Here is a 13,846-nt window from a genome sequence, read left to right as displayed (position 1 = left end):
ATTCTATTCCATTCCATTCCATTTCATGTCATTCACATGGACCAAACACTACCACAAGTGTACCCAATTAAATTAATGTTGCTGAAATTCTCAGGCAAAAATCCATCATCATTTGTATAGTATAATTCAGAATTATACAATTAAAACTGAAGTCAAATAAAATTTTCAATTAAAACTGTGTCTTAACTCCCTTGAAGATAGTGTCTTGGATTTTAGACAGGAAGTCGACAAAATTAAGGTTCTAATCGTAAAATAAGTAGGAGAGATTAGTGTATGTTACTTGTCGTAGGTTTCCATCTGGATGTAACATCCAGTGCATGCTGTTTAATTTTTATTTTAATTTTTATTCTGGGTAAACAGAAAGACAGATAAAATGACGGGTCTACTTCTCAATTCAATTGACAAAAATGTAGATTCAGTTGATAAGTTTAGTATATGCCCAAAAGATGATCCATTCTCAATTCCATGGTTCAATCATTGACAATGTACAAAGTAGAAATGTTTCTATAGCAAGATAAATACAGTGAGAATTTTTTTTATGGAGTTGTAATAGAAAGGATAGGATACGAGATAACGCACCAATGAAAGTGAAAATGTCTACAAGATACTGTTAGAATGAAGGATGACATATGAGCTGAGGGTGAGAGCAATATATGGGACATATTGACTATGACTAAATAAAATATATGTCCCCATATGGAGTGTTGATATTGGAATGGGATTTATACAGCCAACTCAAGCTTGGGGCAAGGATTTTATTGAGTCGAATTCTAAATAGATTTGAAGTGAATGAAAGTACAGCGTAACAATTTGAAAATGGAAGACAGTATTATTAGATTACCAGCAACTGGGGCAATGGTACTTTGACCTTTGAAAGCATAATTTCACAATTATATGGCCGCCTGTGTTCAATCTGCAAGAAGAAAGAATAAACTGAATACAGGTTTTAATGGTCATGAGACTTTCACCCAGCAGTAACAGCAAGCCATTCAATAAACAGAATATCAGTCCAGATGGAGGTGCTAAATGAACAAATATTTCAAACTTCCATTACAGACAGAAAACGATTAAAAAGTAAGTCCATTACATCTTGTCTATGAGGCATTAACACTTTACATAGTTGGATATTAACAATCACTACACTGATCCCATGATGTTTACGTATTGCTGTTGTACATTTATATCCAAACACATCCATTGTTACATTCAAAATTAGTTAATGGACTTCACATATATATATATTTTTTTTAGAAAGTTAATGGACTTCATTAGACACTTAAATATTACACAATATTCAAATAGCAGTAAATTACAAGCAAATTTTTGTGAAGAGTTCTCACTTTTTCATCTGATTAATCTTCAAAAACCCTAAACCCTAAACCCATTCCACTTATTACGGAAATATACATATATTGGTAAATTATGCATGCATAGTGGAAGAATCGTAGTTATCATTATTTAGAAGCAAAGAAGGATTTCTTAGTTTGCTTTTGAGAAGTGAATGTAAATCAAGATTGTTATGTTATGAATGATAGGAAATAGGCCGGCTTTGTAAAATTTCTGTAGAATGCAAGTAGGTAGGTGTTTTATTCAATTATGCTAATCTTAGAAAAAAAATAAAAAGAAAAAAGAACCAAGAACCAACAAAGTGAACTGTCAAATATGTGTTGATATATGACTAGTTGAATCGAGACTTCAGGCCCAAATTCAGTTCAAAATGAAGTTAAAAAAAGATATGACACCCATAATAGACAGTGTGATACATGTCACGCCCTCAAAATAAACTTATAACATCATACATTTACGATAAAGAAAAAAGATTTCATATTACAATCATCAAAGTATTCTTACAAAAGGTATTACATGTTGACAACAAAAGTAAATGCCCTATAGGCTTACAACTTTCCAAGTCAACACTTGGTTACAAAAAGGAGAGTACTAACTCTACACAAAATAAGTCATTGGCTTGATGTACATGTAATACAACAAAAACAACAAAAAGAGTCTCACAGCCTTAAGCCTCCCAAGCTACGTCCTTGGAGGTGGCATAACACTTGTACCTGAAAATGATGTCCCATATAGGGTGAGCCAATGCTCAGTAGAGATATGCTAAACATAATATGAGCAAAACTAAAACATTAGCATTTCATAAATGTTTAACCCACATAAATCAATTCATAACCCATTTCAAGTACATTACAAATATGTCCATGTTTCATTCCTCTTTCCTTTACTTAACCGATTTTCAATTCATAAATATGGCTCAAAACCTGGCCAAACAATTCCCATGAGACCACAGCTCATATCAACAATACTTCCATAATTCACAATAGATACACATACTTGTTGTATCAATACCACATCAAAAACACTTCCATACTTCATAAATGATACACAGATTTGCTGTATCACTGGAGTTCATCTCCTATCTCCTCCCAAATAAAATCCGGTTTAGGAGTCCATCTCCTATCTTCTCCTAAACCATGGAGTGCATCCCCTATCTCCTCCCACACAACACAATGTATATAAACACATAACATATATATGAGCAATCAATACATAAATTTGATGTATTATCCCAACTGTCATATTCGATAACATAATTAATTGATTAGTTTTAGTTCGCCTAAGCATCATGTATTGTCTACAACAATCAAAACTATCCTCCACCGATAGCCCAAAGCAATTTATTCTAAACAGCTAATAAATGCATCAACAGATAATTTGACAACAATTTCATAAGTGAGCGATTAATAAATCCAACTCCACCATTCCCTCTTATATTGAGCCAATTTCATTATTTCCAACTCAATTCCATATTTCCATAACATTCCCAAATTAATTATATAAATTAATTCATACTACAACTTAGGACTTTCGCCCCATTTTTCTCTACAATGACCCAAAGGTCCCATATATCATCAACAACATCAATACCATCATTTTAAGACCCAAGATACACATTTATGAGTCAAAATGACCAAATCCCTCTTTATTCATTTTGAAACCCTAACACCCAAATTTACCCAACTTCAACATTACATCAAAATGACCAATAGTTTAAGTCAAAGACCATAAAAATGAGTAGTTATCCCTACCTCAAATTCGGAGGCAAAGGAGAAAATGAAGAAATTTGAAAGTGCTCCAAACCCCAATATTTTCGGATCAAAATGTAGCCCTCCACAAGCTCCACACTTTTTACAAAGGCCTAAGGGTAGAAGATCACTCCTACTAGATCAAACCCTAGAGAGAAGTTAGAGTTTTAGAGTGAGGTGCTCTCCAATGGAGGTTTTGAAAAGTAAGAAAGAGAAAAGGAGTTGAAAAAGTGATCCAAAAAGTCAAACTTCGAACTGATATACTGCACTCCTCGCTCGAGCGTCAGACACATACTCACGCTAGAGCGTCAAAAGCGCAGCTCAAGCGCCGGCTGCACACTTCCAAAAGTTTTACAGACCAAGATCCCCGCTCGAGCATCAAAACTCCCGCTCGAGCGTCCAATGACCTGCAGAGAAAAATATTGGGAGATGGATATTCACACTCGAGCGTCCAAACTCCTGCTCAAGCAAAGAAGCAACAACAAAGGGTCCGCTCGAGCGTCAAAACTCCCGCTCGAGCGTGAAGGCCAAAAACGGGGCATCAACCTTTGGTTTCTAAACATAACCAACCTATTTCAAACCTGCCCAACACAACCCAAGACTCAAATACAAAGAGTAAAGGATGTAAATGAGAATATGACATCAACACACTCACGGAACCACGTCCGGAATATAATAAACAAAGGAAAGAAAAACTGGGATCGCTATAACCTCCCCCCTTAAAGAATTTCGTCCCCGAAATTTGCAGACACCCCATTTTTGACCGTCCTCAAGACTTGGACGTCACCGTTTGAACACTCGGTGATTATCCATGTTTGTGTTCGTTTGGAGTTCCCGGAAGTCATGGCTCGCGCGCCTTGCTTCAGGATCCCCGAACTCGACCGTTTAGTGTCTGGTTTTGCACCAAACACTTGTGTCTTGCCTTTGAGAGGCAGGGTAGGGCTTGTAGACCATCCCAACCCACCACCGGCAGTGGCTAGAGGCCACCGGCTGGTTTTTGCTTCCACCGGCAATATATATTGCCGGCCGGCACTATTTGTTGCCGGTCAGCACTTTTTAGTGCCGGCCGGCACTCCTTTTGGCCAAGATGGCGTTTTTGGCCGGCCGATTGCTGTACATCTGCTTTTGCAGATATTTTTAGACAGCTGTCTTGCTTTTGCATCCCTCCATACACGTGTATGGAGGGATCTCCCTCTTGTAAAGCTTGTCTTGTAAGCTTTACAAGACATATAGAGAGAGGCTCTCTCTTGGAGCAAAAGAGGAGACTTAGGTTAGAAAGTTTAGATATTTTGAGAGCAAAAACAGCCATTGTTAAGCTCTGGTTTTAGGGTTTGAGTTAGATACAATTCCTATATCTCTTTCCCTCTCTTTTGTGCTCTAGGTGTTTTGTGTCTTACTATTGCACACAAACACCTAGTGTTTCACCTTCCTCTTGGAACTGAGGTTCTAAGGGACTGATTTTGAAGTCTTGGTGTTGGATTCAAGCCAAGGAAGGCCATTGGAGCACCATTTGTGAAGGGATCATCAAGGGTAAGAAACTTACACCTTTATTCCCCATTTTTGCATTGATTTTCTACCTATCTTAAATTCATTTTTGAGCTTAGTGTATAATACAAAAAAGTTCTGTTTTTAGGTCCTATTTATTGTTTATTAAGAGTGTTTCTTGGTTTGAGGGTTGTTGACCCCTCTTAGGCCTTGAAAGGTCTCATTTTGAGCCATTTTGTGCTAGCTCCGGGATTTTGGTATTGAGGTCTCTTCACCACTGAAATCTTGAGGGATTTCAGTGGTAAAGGTGATGCTTTGAAGTCCCAAGAAGGAGAGGGCCACCCCCTTTCCTTGTTGTCCTTGAAAAGGGCATATTTTGGCCTCTTGAGAGAGCCTTATGCTTGAGTGTGTGTTGAACATGTTTAGGCTGTTTTTCATGCTTATATGTCCATAATATAACATGATTTTTAATTAGTTTTGGTACTCCATGCATGCTTAGCATAGTTGCCTTGTAATGCCTTGTTATGCCTTAACATGTCTTAGGTTGTTAGCCTTTGTTGGAGCATGTTTTAGGCTTAGACTTGTGAAGATTTTGTGCATGTTTTGCCATGTTCTAGGTCTGTCCTAGGTTGTTTGGGTCGAATTTAGCATGCTTGGTATAACTCCTTTGTATTTAGGCTTGTTGGCCTTGAGCATGTGCATGTATAGCATGCTATCCTTGCATTGTTTTGGTGATTTGGGACCATCCACCATGCCATTTCAGACCTTATTGTATGCTTGAGAGCTCGCATTTCATGTCCCTTTAATGCCTTGTAAGGTTGTCATCTCATGCTCCATGTTTTGGTGATTATGCATGCCTTTGTTTTGGGTCATTTAGATGCCATCTAAGTGGTCCTTAGGCCTTGTATTGATGTCCCAAAACTCTGTTTTTGGTCGATAAACTCATGCCATGTTGGTCTTGCTAAGTGTAGTTCAATACTCTATTGGTTTGCTTTGAGTATTTGGGCCTTTTGTTGCATGCTTGGCTTGATTTATTGCTTGGTTTGCCACCATGTTTTGGCATGATTTCAGTGCTTATGTTGCATGCTATTAGTCCATGATTGTCCCTTTCAAATGTGTTTGAGGGTTGTTCAATTTGTGCTTAAATGTTGGCCCTCAATTATGTGCATGTGTGCATGTGTTTTGGTCTCCATTTTTGGGCATTATGGCCACTGTTTTAGGCCTATTTAGAGCTGCCTAATTCATGTATAAGTCCATCTTTGCATCCATTTGCATGCCCCTATGTTTGCTTGTATGCTTGCATAAGTTAGTTGCCATGCCATGTTGCATCCTTAGCTTGCATGCTTAGGTTGCATTGCATCTTGCATGCATGTCTTGTTCCTTGACTTAGTGATAGGAATTGGGCCTTAGTTTGTTTAATTGGTTTGCATTTCATTTGACATGAAAGTTGCATACTTGGTTCTTTGGGCCATCATGCATGGAAATGCGTGATTGGTGGTCCGAGAATCGAGGCACATGCCCCTTTGAGTCATTATCATGATAAGGGACATGGTTGGTGCATATATGCCTTGAATTGTGCTGCCATGCTTTGCCTTGCCCTCTGTTGCTGTCATTTGCAGATTCTGCAGGAATATTCTGCCGACCGGCAACAATTTCTCTGCCGACAGCTTTATTTTGTGCCGATGGCCACACACCACTGCCGGTGGTAATTCCACTCAGCCGGTGGTACTCCCCAGTGTCCAAGGATGCAATCCTGAGGTTTTGACAGCCTCCAGAGGAGTGAAGGAAGGAAAACAGAGGCAGCCTATGCATAGCGGCGCATTTCCCGAGGCGATTTTCCTGTTTTAATTAATTTATTCAATTTGTTAATTAAATTAGGCAATTTGTAATATTAATTAGCTTGCGTAGTTAATTAATTTGTAATATTTATTTGGTCCCTCCGAGCGAGGGCAAATCTGTAATAAGTGTGCGTGGGTGGTGTGTATGTCTTCCAATCCCCACGTCTTTCTTCCCTTTTACTTACCTGCTTTGATGGTTAGTATTAGGGCACGTTTAAAATTTAGCATACTTTATGCTATGCATGCGTGCATTCATGCATTTGTATTGCATACATTAGGCTCGGTACATCACGCTAACTGCATTTGTATTTCAAATTCTAAACTGAATATGTGATAGTTGCGCATTCTCACATGTCATGTTTAGGATAGCCGAGCCTATTCTAGCAACATTTTGTATGCGATGCATTAGGCACTTAACATGGACTTGGATCATGCATGTTTGCTCACGAGTTCTTTGTTTTGGCACGGAGTACGATGTAAGTATTTACGCTTTAGCATCTCGCATGCGTGTGAATGTTAACATGACAGTATGCCTGCCATGCGGCTAAGTGCTTATGTGTTAAACTGTTTTGAATGCCTGTGGGTGAAGGTTGGATTGTTTGAGTTGGAAAAACTCGTTGAAATCCGTGTTTTAGCCTACTTGCGAGTAGCAAATTCCAAAGCATTTTCAAAACAAACGGATATGCAATGTTTCTTTCCAAATTAGGCAATCTAGTCTATACTTGTTTGCTGCGCGCATAACATAGTAATTCTAGGCTAATAAATGGAATAAGAACACGTAATGTTTTCAAAATCGGATATCACGGTTAGTAGAGGCCGGTCTTCGGACCGGGCGAAAGGGGGTGCTCATAGCTGACCTTCCCCGATCGTACCCAAGCTCCCAAGCCGAGACAACTCCGGTGATGACGGACGTGTGGCCTTCGGCACCGAGTCAGGGTTTCCTAAATTTCCCCATAAAAAATATTTAGGTAGTGACTCTGTATTTGGCAAAGCAGTCCATGTTTGGCACTACTTTTTTCAAAATCTGTTTCTCAAAACGATTTGCCAGATTTGGACTCTTTGGTTCAGATTTAGAACCGTGACACAAAAACGAGTCCGAACCGTAGCGGCGTCCCCCTCGCGGACCTATTACAAAATTAAATACAAGTTTTCAAAAGCAAGTTTTCTCAATTCCCAACAGCATTACAACTCAATATTCAACAACCTGACCCAATACCGGTCATTCCTTGAAATTTAACAAATTTCAATACCATATTCCACAATTCTATAACATACTCAATGCCAACATTATATTTGCATTTCTAAAACATCATTGACATATACAATGTTAAAATAAACTTCCATAAATCAAAACATATACAATGTTTTACAACTTAAGACATATTCAATGTTCTTAAAGTTCATCAATATTACAAAATTCCCAATACATTATTACACATTAACAAACATGTCCGGATATTTTTCACGGACCTCCAACTCACGTTCCCAAGTGGCTTCCTCCACTCCGTGATGTTTCCACAAAATCTTTACCAATAGAATGGTCTTGCCTCGCAAGATTTGTTCCCGCCGATCCAAGACCCGAACCGGTCTCTCCTCATATGAGGCATCCTCATCTACCTCTAAGTTGGTCCAATCAAATACATGCGATGGATCCGGCTTGTACTTCCGAAGCATACTAACATGAAACACGCCATGCACCCCGGACAACTGCGTTGGCAAAGCTAAACGGTATGCAACCTCCCCAATCCTCTCAAGGATCTCAAAGGGACCAATAAAACGAGGGGACAACTTCCCACTCTTTCCAAACCTCATCAAACCCCGCCTAGGTGATATTTTCAGAAAGACGTGATCACCCGTCTCAAATGCCAAAGGCCTCCTCCTACGGTCGGCATAACTCTTTTGGCGACTCTAGGCTGTAACAAGCCTCCTACGGATAAGCTCAACTTTCTCCATCATTTCCCTCACCAAATCCGGGCCCAAAAAAGGTGCATCGCCCACCTCGGCCCAACATACTGGAGACCTACACGGTCGACCATACAAGGCCTCAAACGGTGCCATACCGATACTCGATTGGAAACTGTTGTTATAGGTAAACTCCACTAAGGGCAAGTGCCTTTCCCACAACCCACTAAAGTCAAGAACACAACCTCGAAGCATGTCCTCAAGGATCTGAATAGTACGCTCGGACTGCCCGTCAGTTTGAGGATGATAAGTCATGCTAAAGGTCAACCTAGTACCCAAGGCACTCTGCAAACTCTACCACAACCTAGCAGTAAAACATGGATATCTATTTGAGACGATCGACATTGGGACCCCGTGCAACCTCACTATGTTCCGAACATACAAGTCGGCAAGATGATCTACCGAATCTCTCACGTGTATAGGGATAGTCAACCGGTCTACAACCACCCAAATAGCATCACTACCCCGCTGAGTCCTCAGAAGACCTACAACGAAGTCCATAGTGACGTACTCTCACTTCCACTCGGCAATAGGCAGGGGTTGTAAGAAACTCGCTGGCCTCTGATGCTCGGCCTTCACTTGCTGACAAGTAAGGCACTTAGACACAAAAACTGCCACATCTTTCTTCATCCCCCACCACCAAAATTGGCGACCCAAATCACGATACATCTTAGTGCCACCCGGATGCACCGCAAGGCGTGAATGGTGAAACTCTCGGAGTACCTCCTCTCGGCAAGACTCTGGCACAAACAAACGGTCTCGGTATCTCACACTCAGATCGGGATACACAGCCAAACCCTTTTCAACCTTCCCACAAGAGATCTTCTCTCGGAGGGATTCTACCTCAAGGTCACCTCACTATGCCTCTAACACTCGAGTCAAAAGTGTAGGCTGCGTAACAACAGAAAATAAGGACGCAGCCTCAACGGATTTGCCCAGAAGCAAATCAAACTCGCCAAGTACACCCAACATCTCCCACTCCCGGACAGCTATACAAGCAACATCACTAATGGATTTCCTACTAAGGGCATCGGCCACAACATTGGCCTTTCCCGGGTGATAGTGCAACTTGAAATCATAGTCCTCGATGAACTCCATCCACCTCCTCTACCTCAAATTCAAGTCTCTCTGTGTAAACAGGTACTTCAAACTCTTATGGTTTGAGAACACCTCGAACCTTTCACCATACAGATAATGCCTCCAAATCTTCAAGGCAAAAATCACTACTGCTAATTCTAGGTCGTGCGTAGGGTAATTCTTTTCGTGTATTTTTAACTGCCACGAGCCATAGGCTACCACTTTCCCCACTTGCATCAACACACAACCCAAACCCTCTTGTGAGACATCACAATAAACCACATAACCCAACCCTCTCTCTGAAATAATTAAAACTGGAGCGCTAGTCAATCTAACTTTCAATTCTTGGAACGACTTTTCACAAGTCTCACTCCAAACGAATTTGACCCCTTTCCGCGTCAATCTAGTCAACGGTGAAGCTAGTTTGGAGAAACCCTTCACAAACCGGCAGTAATACCCAACTAATCCTAGAAAACTGCGAATCTCAAAAACACTCTTAGGCTGTGCCCAATCTTGCACTGCCTTAATCTTGGATGTATTAACAGACACCCCTTCCCCAGAGACTACATGGCCTAAGAACTTGACCTCTCTTAGCCAGAACTCACACTTCCTAAACTTGGCATACAGCCTATGGGCTCTAAGCAACTTCAGCACCACTCCTAAGTATTCCTCGTGCTCCTCCCCCGAAGGCAAATAAATCAGAATGTCGTCCACGAAAACGACTACAAAACGATCTAAGAATTCCCAGAATATCCGGTTCATCAAATCCATAAATACTGCCGGTGCATTGGTGAGCCCAAAAGGCATCACCAGAAATTCATAGTGGCCATACCGCGTACGGAATGCCGTTTTCGGAATATCCTCCTCTCTGACCCTCAACTGGTGGTAACCAGATCTCAAATCTATCTTAGAGAAACAACGGGACCCCTTCAACTGGTCAAGCAGATCATCTATACGGGGCATAGGGTACTTGTTCTTAACCGTAGCCCGATTCAATTTTCGGTAATCGATACAAAGTCTCAAGGCCCTATCTTTCTTTTTAGCAAAGAGAGCCAGTGCTCCCCACGGCGAAACACTAGGGTAAATGAAGCCCTTATCCAGCAACTCCTGGAGTTGAATCTTCAACTCACTCAACTCAGCTGGGGCAAAATGATAGGGTGCCATAGAAATCGGCGCCGTGCCGGGCATTAAATCAATAGAGAACTCGATCTCTCGATGTGGTGGCAAACTCACAAGATCCTCGGGAAAGACGTCCGAGTACTGACAAACCACTCTCGGCAACACAGTCTGGATCTCATCACACTCACTACTCATAAAGCTAGCAAGAAGACTACTGAGCTCACTCCACCCTCGCGAGTCATACACCGGTGGCAACACACTACCAACCTGATCCCCCAAGAAATGGAAACAATCCTCGCTCAAGGTACATACTGTGACCCTCTGGCGGTAAAAATCAATAACTGCCCGGTATGACAATAGCCAGTCCATACCCAAAATAACATCAAAACCCGACATAGCCATAACTACAAAAGAAAATGGAAGCCGGCGGTCAGCGACCTCTATATCGCACCCTCTACACCCTTGTTTCAAAATCAATTCACCCCCAATAGGTGATACTACACAAATAGGAGATGTTAACTGTGCCAACTCCAACCCCAAAACAGATGCAAATGCAGTAAATATAGAGGAATGAGATGCACCCGTATCAATCAACACATTGGCAATCGAGTTGCAAAACAAAAAGGTACCTCTCAGAACAGATGGAGCCGGTACTAGATCCTGCGCGGTAACAGCATACACACGCCCTGTAGCACCCTGATCTACCTGCTTACCTCTAGGAGCAAAAGACTACTGCATAGAATGAGACGATGAAGTCCCCTGATTGGCCCTCTAGGCCTGTACTAACTGTGCTGGCTGAAAACCCTGCGTCTGCCTAGAACCAGATGCACCCGATGTGGCACTCAACTGTGGGCAAAACCTCTTTAGGTGCCCCGCTTGACCACACTAGTAACAAGAGAGCGGCTGGCCTCTGCCTTGACTCTGGCTCTAAGGTCAAGTCGAAGACGAAGCTGCTCTCTAACTTCCTCCCCTATACGGGCAAGCTGGAGACTTGTGGCCCAGCTAACCACATTTGTAATAGGTAATGTCTCCCTGACTGCCTCTCCCAGAGCCTGCACTCGGCACTGGAAAAGTTGATCTAGTAAAAGCACCCTGGGACTGCTGAGGGTTAGGACCCCTCTGCCTCCTACCGTCCCCCTGACCATCCTGACTCCTCTTGGTGCCTCTCTCCCTCTCCTCCTCCTCCTCCTCCTCCTGCATCATAATCTCCATATAGGCTGCAGCATTTACAAGACGTCCATACTCTCGAGTCATAGACCCCCCAACTCTCATCTTGAGCCCGTGCCTCAACTTCTTCTCAAATTCCAGACAACAACGTTCTTCAGATGCCACAAGCTCAGGTGCAAACCTGGATAAACTAGTAAATACGGCCTCAAACTCGGCCATTGAATAACTCAGCTGCTTAAGCTGACAAAACTAGTCCCTCAGCTTCTCCCTGACAACTGGAGACAGAAACTTCTCCTGGAAAGCGTCTACAAAGGCCTCCCAAGTGCCACCGATACGACCCCTCACGAGCTTCCACCACTGACCCGCATCCCCTTAAAGTTGGAAAGATGCCAAGGTCACCTTCAAAGCCCTGTCTTCGATGCCAAGCATCTCAAACGTCTTCGTTATCTGCTCAAGCCATTCATCCGCCTTAAGTGGCTCTTTTGGATCACCCACAAACTCATCCAGGTTAGATCGGAAGAACTCCCTCTTCAGAAAGGAAGGCCCTGCCTCAGTAACATAGGCCTGGACCTGATTCTCAACTCTGAGAATGCCCAAGGATTCCCTCAAAGCTCCTGCCATCTCGCGGGCTAAGGCGCCCATGGCCTGCTGACCTACTGGCTCGGCCACATTGGCCTAACCAACACCCTCCTGCTGCTCCGGAATAGACATCTCCTGCCTCCTAGGCCTACCTCGCCTACCACCACGTTCTCGTCCTGACATCCTAATAAAGGTAACGAAAAACATTAGCATATTCACAAATGTGCCGAAGCTATAACACTCGCGTCCTAATGCATTGGACAACAGTAATTCATTCCACGTAAGCACATAATCACATAAGCACTTACGAATTTCATTTCCGGATAATGACAGTCCCGAGGAATTGCTAGAGTTCCGGTTAGAAACAACATTGATCAAGTGCTTTTCCAACAAGACTCCCAGAAACCCAGGGATCCAATCAACATCCTAGAAACTAAATCTCATACCCAAATAGTCACATAAACATGTTATTAAATAAACACATAATGTCATACATAAGTCTCTAACAAGCGAGACAAACCCATTGCGGTACTAACCACTTCCCACATACCCAAAGTGTTCAAACCCGGTACACTTTGATGCCAAGTTGTCACGCCCTCAAAATATACCCATAATATCATACATTTACGATAAAGAAAAGAGATTTCATATTACAATCATCATAGTATTCTTACAAAAGGTATTACATGTTGACAATAAAAGTAAATGCCCTATAGGCTTACAACTTTCCAAGTCAACACTTGGTTACAAAAAGAAGAGTACTAACTCTACACAAAATAAGCCCTTGGCTTGATGTACATGTAATACAACAAAAACAATAAAAAGAGTCTAATAGCCTTAAGCCTCCCAAGCTACATCCTTGGAGGTGGCATAACACCTGTACCTGAAAATGATGTCCTATATAGGGTGAGCCAACGCCCAGTAGAGATATGCTAAACATAATATGAGCAAAACTAAAACATTAGCATTTCATAAATGTTTAACCCACATAAATCAATTCATAACCCATTTCAAGTACATTACAAATATGTCCATGTTTCATTCCTCTTTCCTTTACTTAACCGATTTTCAATTCATAAATATGGCTCAAAACCTGGCCAAACAATTCCCATGAGACCACAGCTCATATCAACAATACTTCCATAATTCACAATAGATACACATACTTGTTGTATCAATACCACATCAAAAACACTTCCATACTTCATAAATGATACACAGATTCGCTGTATCACTGGAGTTCATCCCCTATCTCCTCCCAAATAAAATCTGGTTTAGGAGTCCATCTCCTATCTTCTCCTAAACCGTGGAGTGCATCCCCTATCTCCTCCCACACAACACAATGTATATAAACACATAACATATATATGAGCAATCAATACATAAATTTGATGTATTATCCCAATCGTCATATTCGATAACATAATCAATTGATTAGTTTTAGTTCGCCTAAGCATCATGTATTGTCTACAACAATCAAAACTATCCTCCACCGATAGCCCAAAGCAATTTATTCTAAACAGA

Source organism: Camellia sinensis, chromosome 4, assembly GCF_055761805.1.
Source record: "Camellia sinensis isolate YWXY chromosome 4, ASM5576180v1, whole genome shotgun sequence".
NCBI lineage: Eukaryota > Viridiplantae > Streptophyta > Magnoliopsida > Ericales > Theaceae > Camellia > Camellia sinensis.
The sequence above is the reverse complement of the archived record's forward strand: the minus strand, read 5'-3'. Positions refer to the sequence as shown.